Genomic DNA, 7036 nt, shown 5'->3' on the forward strand with positions numbered 1-7036 from the left:
GCTCCAAGAAGAGTTGTCTTGAATCCCATATGCACAGTGAGGAAAGTGGAACAACCCAAACTCTATACAGCATTGTACTTGAATATGAAATGAACCCAATGTCATGATGCTTTGTACTTTTAGTGAAGTCTTTTGTCATTATCAATCCTACACAAGATTATGTTTATAAGTCCAAGCTAATCTATCTTGAAACCTAATTCACTTGTGTAACAGTTTGTCTATACTTGTCCATGTCATTATGAGTTTGGTCTTCATCTTTCATCCACTATAGCTTATGGCATGCTCTAGATCCACATCTTTTAACACAACTGAACATCATCCTTATTCAATGTTCCTTCATTTGGCAGAGAAGATTTTGATGTCAAGCTCAACTGATGCATGGTAGCACTTATATCACTGTGCATAATCTCCTCCCTAGATTCATGATGTCCATTGACCTTGCTTTTTTCTACAGCTTTCCTATGCTTGCCTCCTCCTCCAGTTCCATGTGGTGAGATAGAACCTGATTGTTCTTGCGACAACTTTGGCTAGGGCATGTCTGTTTCAAGCACCAACGTGTTGAATATAATCCTTGTTGGTTAACCGTAGGATTTATCATCATCTCTTCTGTTGTCTCAGTTGCAAGGACACTTCCATTTCCAGGATTGCCGAGATTGTTGTTAACTTGTCAACATCCTTTCTCCCCATATCAGAAACTCCACCTTTCAATGATATTGAATTCTCAGGACTCTTCCTGATTGGTTCTGTAGTTTTAGTTGCACACTTTCCATTGTCTTGATCAGTGTCCATTGTGTCCTCTCATGTGTTGGCAGCAGTTCCCCCATCCACATTTTCTAGTAGTGTCCGCTTCTTTTGAGAAAGTTGATAAGTTTCAGATTTCTTTTTACCTCATCCTTTTCTGCCTGGTTTAGGCACATAGCTACAAAGAGGACAAGAAAGAAATCAAAATGACATTTGCATATTGAATAACATATCTGCACAGTAAAGAAAACTAAAGATCTCAACATACCTCTTGTCAAATTCCTCTATGATGTCAGCACAAGCCTTGACAGTTTTGAATGATTCCCAAGTATCATTTGACTCAAGCCACCCTCGCCTACAATGTAACACATGTCAGATACTCTAAGTCAGGCCATAAGAGAAGTGTAGGTATCAAGCAAAACTAAATCTTATGGATTACTGTTACCAACTCTCACCACTATATCAAGTACTAAATCTTATGGATTACTGTTACCAACTCTCACCACTATATCAAGTACTACTCTCACCATAAGAGAAGTGTAGGTATCAAGCAGAACTAAATCTTATGGATTACTGTTACCAACTCTCACCATTATATCAAGTACTACACTTAACCCTGCAATCATCATGAAAAGCAAGATTAGAATTGTTGCTTTTGAAACTGACAATGTGCTACAGAGGAGTAAGCGATACAATTCAGTAATATAACCATTTATGATATCAGGAAACACGACAATGGCTGGTTTGCAGGCTACAACATAGCCTCAAATGTTTGAACCTGACTTGCGAATTTAATACATAAGATGTCAACTGGTGAGCCAAAGAAATATGCAAGAAGGATTCATTTGACTTAGGAGCATAACCAGTCAACAAATTTCATCTTTGAAGCTCATGTGCAGGGTCAGGAAGAGAATTGAGGAATCTCATTGCTTTAATATGACAGGTAGCATACATGGCATGAAAGTGGTGAGCAAAGACAGGAAGGTGATGCACCTTGTGTACTCGCCTCTTTTTCACAGCTTCAACTTCATAGAAGCCTCTTGCGAGTCCCTCGACACCTGCGTCTTGCATGGCACCATCTTCTGCTTTCTCGCTCCCACTCGCATCCTCCTCCTCCTCTTCTTCTTCTTCCACTTCCTCCGGCTGCGAAGCTCCATCACCATGGCCAGCTTGTCTCTCATTTTCCTTCTCGTCAGCGTCCTTGTCACGTTTCCTCTTGGCGCTGGAGCTCCTCACGTGCTTTTCAATTGCTGTGTCCTTCTTCTTGGCGGATAGAGGGGTCTTACTCGAGCGTGGCTGGAGGGGCTTATTGAGGGAGGAAGAGATGGATCTCCCGCACCAACTCCTCGTGAGGAGTGGCGGGATGGCGTCCGCGCATGCAAAGGAAGATCCTGGTCCTCGCGGCTTTCGCCTACGGTGTGGTGATAAGGTTTAGCAGCGATTCTCCGAACCAGGGAGAGAGCGAATGCGCAGAAACGTGAGAGTCCCCGCGTATGCGCGCAGAAGAAGAGACGGAGGAGTAAGAGCGAAGGAGCTTAAGTAGAAGAAGGGAGAAGAAAAACTGCATGCATTTGAAATTTTTTAAATGTGAAATGTGGGTTGTGGTTTCTATGTTATTTCTCTTAACTCTTAGCCCTGCTACAGAGTATTTCCAAGCTAAATATGGACAATACCTACTCCATTCGTGGTCAAGGTGGATTAGTAACCCATGAAATTGTAGAGCAAGTAATTATTCAAGATGAATGCGGTTATGCCATTAATTTTTCTCAATTTCAATGTTAAATGGTCTATTTTAAAATGTGCAAGTCTTTTTGTATTTTAATGTAATGCATTAGATTCTATTAAGTATGTATATGCTTAGAAAAGTCTAATTGTGCAACTATGATGATAAGAATTCTAATAATTCACTTGTTCAAAAGTTTTTGCACGTTCTAACTTGTTTTTGAGACACATATCACTTATTGAATTGTATATCGTAATAGGGATATTACATCCTTCCCCCCTTAAAGAAATTCAGTTATTCTCATCTCAAGAGAAATTGGGCGTGCTCTTTTATAAGACTTGCCTCATCGACCCAAGTGGCATTCTCTTCAAGGTAATCTTTTCCTTATACAAGGTATTCCCTTAGGATTCAACTCCTTGCAGGGTTTTTCCCTTGTCTCTAAGATTTTCTTGCGTTGCATTTCTAGAATTCCTTGGGCAAGCATGAGTATTTACTCCATCATCAAGTACATGTTCTAAACTTGTCCTTTTGGGACACAAAATTGATCCTAGTAGTACATATAAATTGCTTACATGATAGTCTTTTAACTTGGCTCATTTCTTGTTGCAAATTCTAGTAGTACATATAAATTGATCCTAGTAGTACATATAAATTGCTTACATGATAGTCTTTTAACTTGGCTCATTTCTTGTTGCAAATTCTACCTTGGAGTACTTTGTCCATAAGCATTTCATATTCCTTGTCTTTTGGGACACAAAATTGATCCTAGTAGTACATATAAATTGCTTACATGATAGTCTTTTAACTTGGCTCATTTCTTGTTGCAAATTCTACCTTGGAGTACTTTGTCCATAAGCATTTCATATTCCTTGTCTTGAGAAATGGCTCGGTGTACAAGCTCTAAGATAGGGTTTCAAATATTAACATGGTTCTTAGGCTTTGTATCTCTCAAAATACTATTGAGGAATGGTTTTCAACTCAAGGCATTTGCAACAACACTATCCTTGCCATGGCAAAATATGATCTCAAAATTAAATTCTTATTGAGATCAACTTGGGTTAAAATCTACTTAAGACTCGTATGATTTATCAATAGAATGAACCTTCTTTTCAACTTATAGTGTCTCCATAGTTTTAAGACATGGATCATTGTGAGCAACTCAAGATCATTAGCAATACAAAGCATCCTATATGTATGCAACCAAATTGTGACCCACCCAAATGATACTTCTCCTCGGGGGGGTCACCTTATAGAACATGTAATATACCATGTGAGTTCAAAAGAAAGGGTATTTTTATCATATTGACTTACAGTTTTCCAAAAACAGAAGGGGTTTATAAATGTACCTCATGTAAAATTTACATTAGGGGTCTTTAAAAAAAATATTTCAGAAGCATACTTTTTTAGGGAGACAGAGGGGGGGGGGGGGGGGGGGGTGTGGGGTGGTAAGGGGATGGGTGGGGGGAAGATGGGGAGAGGGGAATCAATACTTAAAGGCATATATATTCTCATGAGACAAATATTTACAACTAGCATGTGGGAGGGGGGGGGGAGGGGGAGGGGGTGGATTCTATCATAGCTTTTCATCAATATGAATTTACCTTGTGTTCACATTAAAATCCAAAAAACTTCCAAGTTTGAGGATTATAGGCAACATATGTTCTTTTGTCGGGTGAGGCAAAGCATTCATAGTTGTTCCCTCTCCTTGCATTTTTATTAGCATTGCCCTTTAGGGCAATGCTAATAAAATGGTGTGTGGCAAGGTAGTGCATGGCTCCAAAAAATCAGGCACACTTTATTCAAGTTAAGTGGCTCACCATCTTGAGTAAAGTGGGCCACTTTATGAGTTATGAGTTGTGGATCTTGGAAAAAAATAGTCCTTAAAATTAGGCATTGGCTACATCAAGGCATATTAGAAGTGTTGGGGGAGGGCAATCAAGAGGTTTCTCAACTCACTCAACCTTGTAAACTATCATGGATAGTGGTCAAAATAGAAGTGGTACAATAGTGTAGTAGTAAATCACATCTTAGTATGGATAGCACCCCCCCTGTTTGCATAGAAGCCAAGAAGATCAGCCAATCATTGTCTTCCAATCATGTTAAGAAGCCACATTTGCAGAATCTAGGCTCAAGGATTATGGTTTTTGCAATCAAGATGTCATTGTGCATGATTTTCTTGGTTCTCTTATTGATGCTAAGGAAGATAATGCAGCTACTAAGTTGGATTTTCATCGCTTTAGACATCGGTATATTTCCTATATCTTGTAGTGGAGCATATAACCTAAAGATAGGATCAAATTCATAATCTTCTTCTTCACAGTCATCAAGTTCCCCCAAGCATGCTTTCTCTAGAGCATTCCAAATTGACAAGTAGGAAAAGGAGACAAATTATACAATACAACTCAACTTTATCCATTGGGCCTGGTTTAGAAACAAAGCAATTAATGGTTTTTGTGAATTTTTTCACAGTGGAAATTCTTGAATCCCTGCTCAAAACAAATGCTAGGGCTTCCGTATGGGAGAAGAAGTAGACAAAAAACTATGGCTTGAGGAGTGTTCACCAAAAATCCAAGATTTAATATAAAGTGAATTTCAAAAATACCCTCAAATTTTAAAGAAGAAGGTTTTAAACCTTGAATCCTTGAAAATTTTTAGTTATAAAAATGAACAAATACATGTAATTTGATTCAAGAATCCTTCCAAAGTTATAAGTTAAAGGTTTTTGTATTTGTTACCAAAAGTATTTTTCATGAACACTGAGACCGAGATATTTTGCTACTTGTGACATTTCATGAATAGAACCAACAATCATTCTTTCATAATTTAAATACTTTTTCTAGTTAAAATGTGGTTGCATTAATGTTGTGTGTTACAAATAACGTAACCTTAAAGCTACAAGGGTATACTCAAAGTATTGAAATCTACTTGTTTGACATCAGTTTGTTGAGCTAACACTGAGAGAGAGAGAGAGAGCGAGCGAGCCACAATGGACATCTCTCCGAGCTTGACAAGCTTGTCCTAGCTTTTCATGAGGCCAAGGCAATCAAATTCAGGAGCTTCAAGCTCAAGAGCTGCATCACCTCCCCCATATACATCGACCTTCGTGTCATCGTCTCCTTCCTTGCCCTGCTCGTGTAGGTTGCACAAGCCATTTGGTGCACCGTCTCCTCCCTCCGCTTCGACGTCATCTGTGGCGTTCCCTACACGGCACTCCCCATTGCCACTGCCATCTCCCTCGCCCGGGCCGTTCCCATGGTCTTGCACCAGAAGGAGATTAAGGACTACGGCACATGCAAGTCCATCGAGGGCGTCTTCTACCCTGGCCAGTCCTGGCTAGTCCTTGAGGACCTTGTCACCAGCGGTGCCTGTGTCCTCAAGACTGTCGCTCCGCTCACTAATGTCTCAACGATGCTATTGTGCTAATCAACAAATAGTAGGGGGGCCATGCAACCCTGCACCAAAATGGCGTGAAGCTTCATGCTGCGATCGAGCTAACTCAGATGGTGGAGGTGCTCGTGCAACATGGGAAGCTAAAAGAAGATGTGGCTACCTCTATGTAGTAGTTTTTGGCAGAGAATTAGAATTCGTTTCGAGGTCCAGCACAAAGGCAGGTTCCCCATCCTCCTAAGAGTAGGATTTCTTATAGCCAGCGTGCTCTTCTTGCACAGAACGCAACAGCAAAGAGATGTTTTGAGCTCATGGAGAGGAAGAAGAGCAACTTGTCATTGGTTGCAAATGTGAACACAACAGAAGAGTTGTTGGCTATTTCTAAAAAGATACTTCTTGTCTTCTATCTGATGCTATGGCCTATTTATATGCCCCTTTCCACTCACTTAGTATTGTTGTATTCGATTACATCCACTTGGAGAGAGGGAGACTGAATGCACTGCTGGTCATCACACATGTTGGTATTTCTGTAGCATTGTACTGTACATCTGATGCTTTCATTTATGGATCCTATTGCCCATTCATCATTCGCTTTTGAGTTCTTGTTTTTCACTATTTTCATGATTTGTCTTTTATCACTTCTGTTCATTTGTGCATTCTCACATGGCATAAAAAATGACTGCTATTGCTGCTGTATTTACACTGATTACATGTCTGCACTCTTTGCATTTGCTGCTTCCCAACCTGCTTCATGTTGGGTGACCTATTTAGTTGCTAATCTGAGCTGATGTAACCTACATTTTCTACTGTGGAGTTTCTTCTACGACTGTATGACATCATTCCTGAATCATGAAATGTGTTTTCTGCTGTTATAGATGGCTGCACCTTGTGTTTTTGCCGCTACACCTATTGTGGAGGGCTAGGACTGCTTTGCAAAGACTGATTACAATGTTGCTTGTGGTTGTGATCCCTCACTACTCCACTGTTTGGGTTGGTATCTGTGCTTTTTTTATTGTTTGTGTGAGATTGAACTGCGAGCTAACTATTGAATTCTTGTGTTGTTCAGGATGATTGACCTGAAGTGCCCCATGTTTCTCTCTCTATTCTCTGTTCAGTTAAAACAATAGTGAGATTTGATGGTATAACTTAACCAATAACACAAGCAATTGATCAATGTGAGCTTTT

The 7036-nt window shown here is 39.9% G+C and overlaps 1 pseudogene; it reads left to right on the forward strand.

The window, feature by feature from the left end:
* Positions 1–4908: 4908 nt before the first annotated feature.
* On the forward strand, positions 4909–6774 carry LOC148018989 (uridine 5'-monophosphate synthase pseudogene; annotated as a pseudogene).
* Positions 6775–7036: the final 262 nt, after the last annotated feature.

Source organism: Lygodium microphyllum, chromosome 20, assembly GCF_053477565.2.
Source record: "Lygodium microphyllum isolate KBCC chromosome 20, Lygodium_microphyllum_v1.1.10, whole genome shotgun sequence".
NCBI classification, from domain to species: domain Eukaryota; kingdom Viridiplantae; phylum Streptophyta; class Polypodiopsida; order Schizaeales; family Lygodiaceae; genus Lygodium; species Lygodium microphyllum.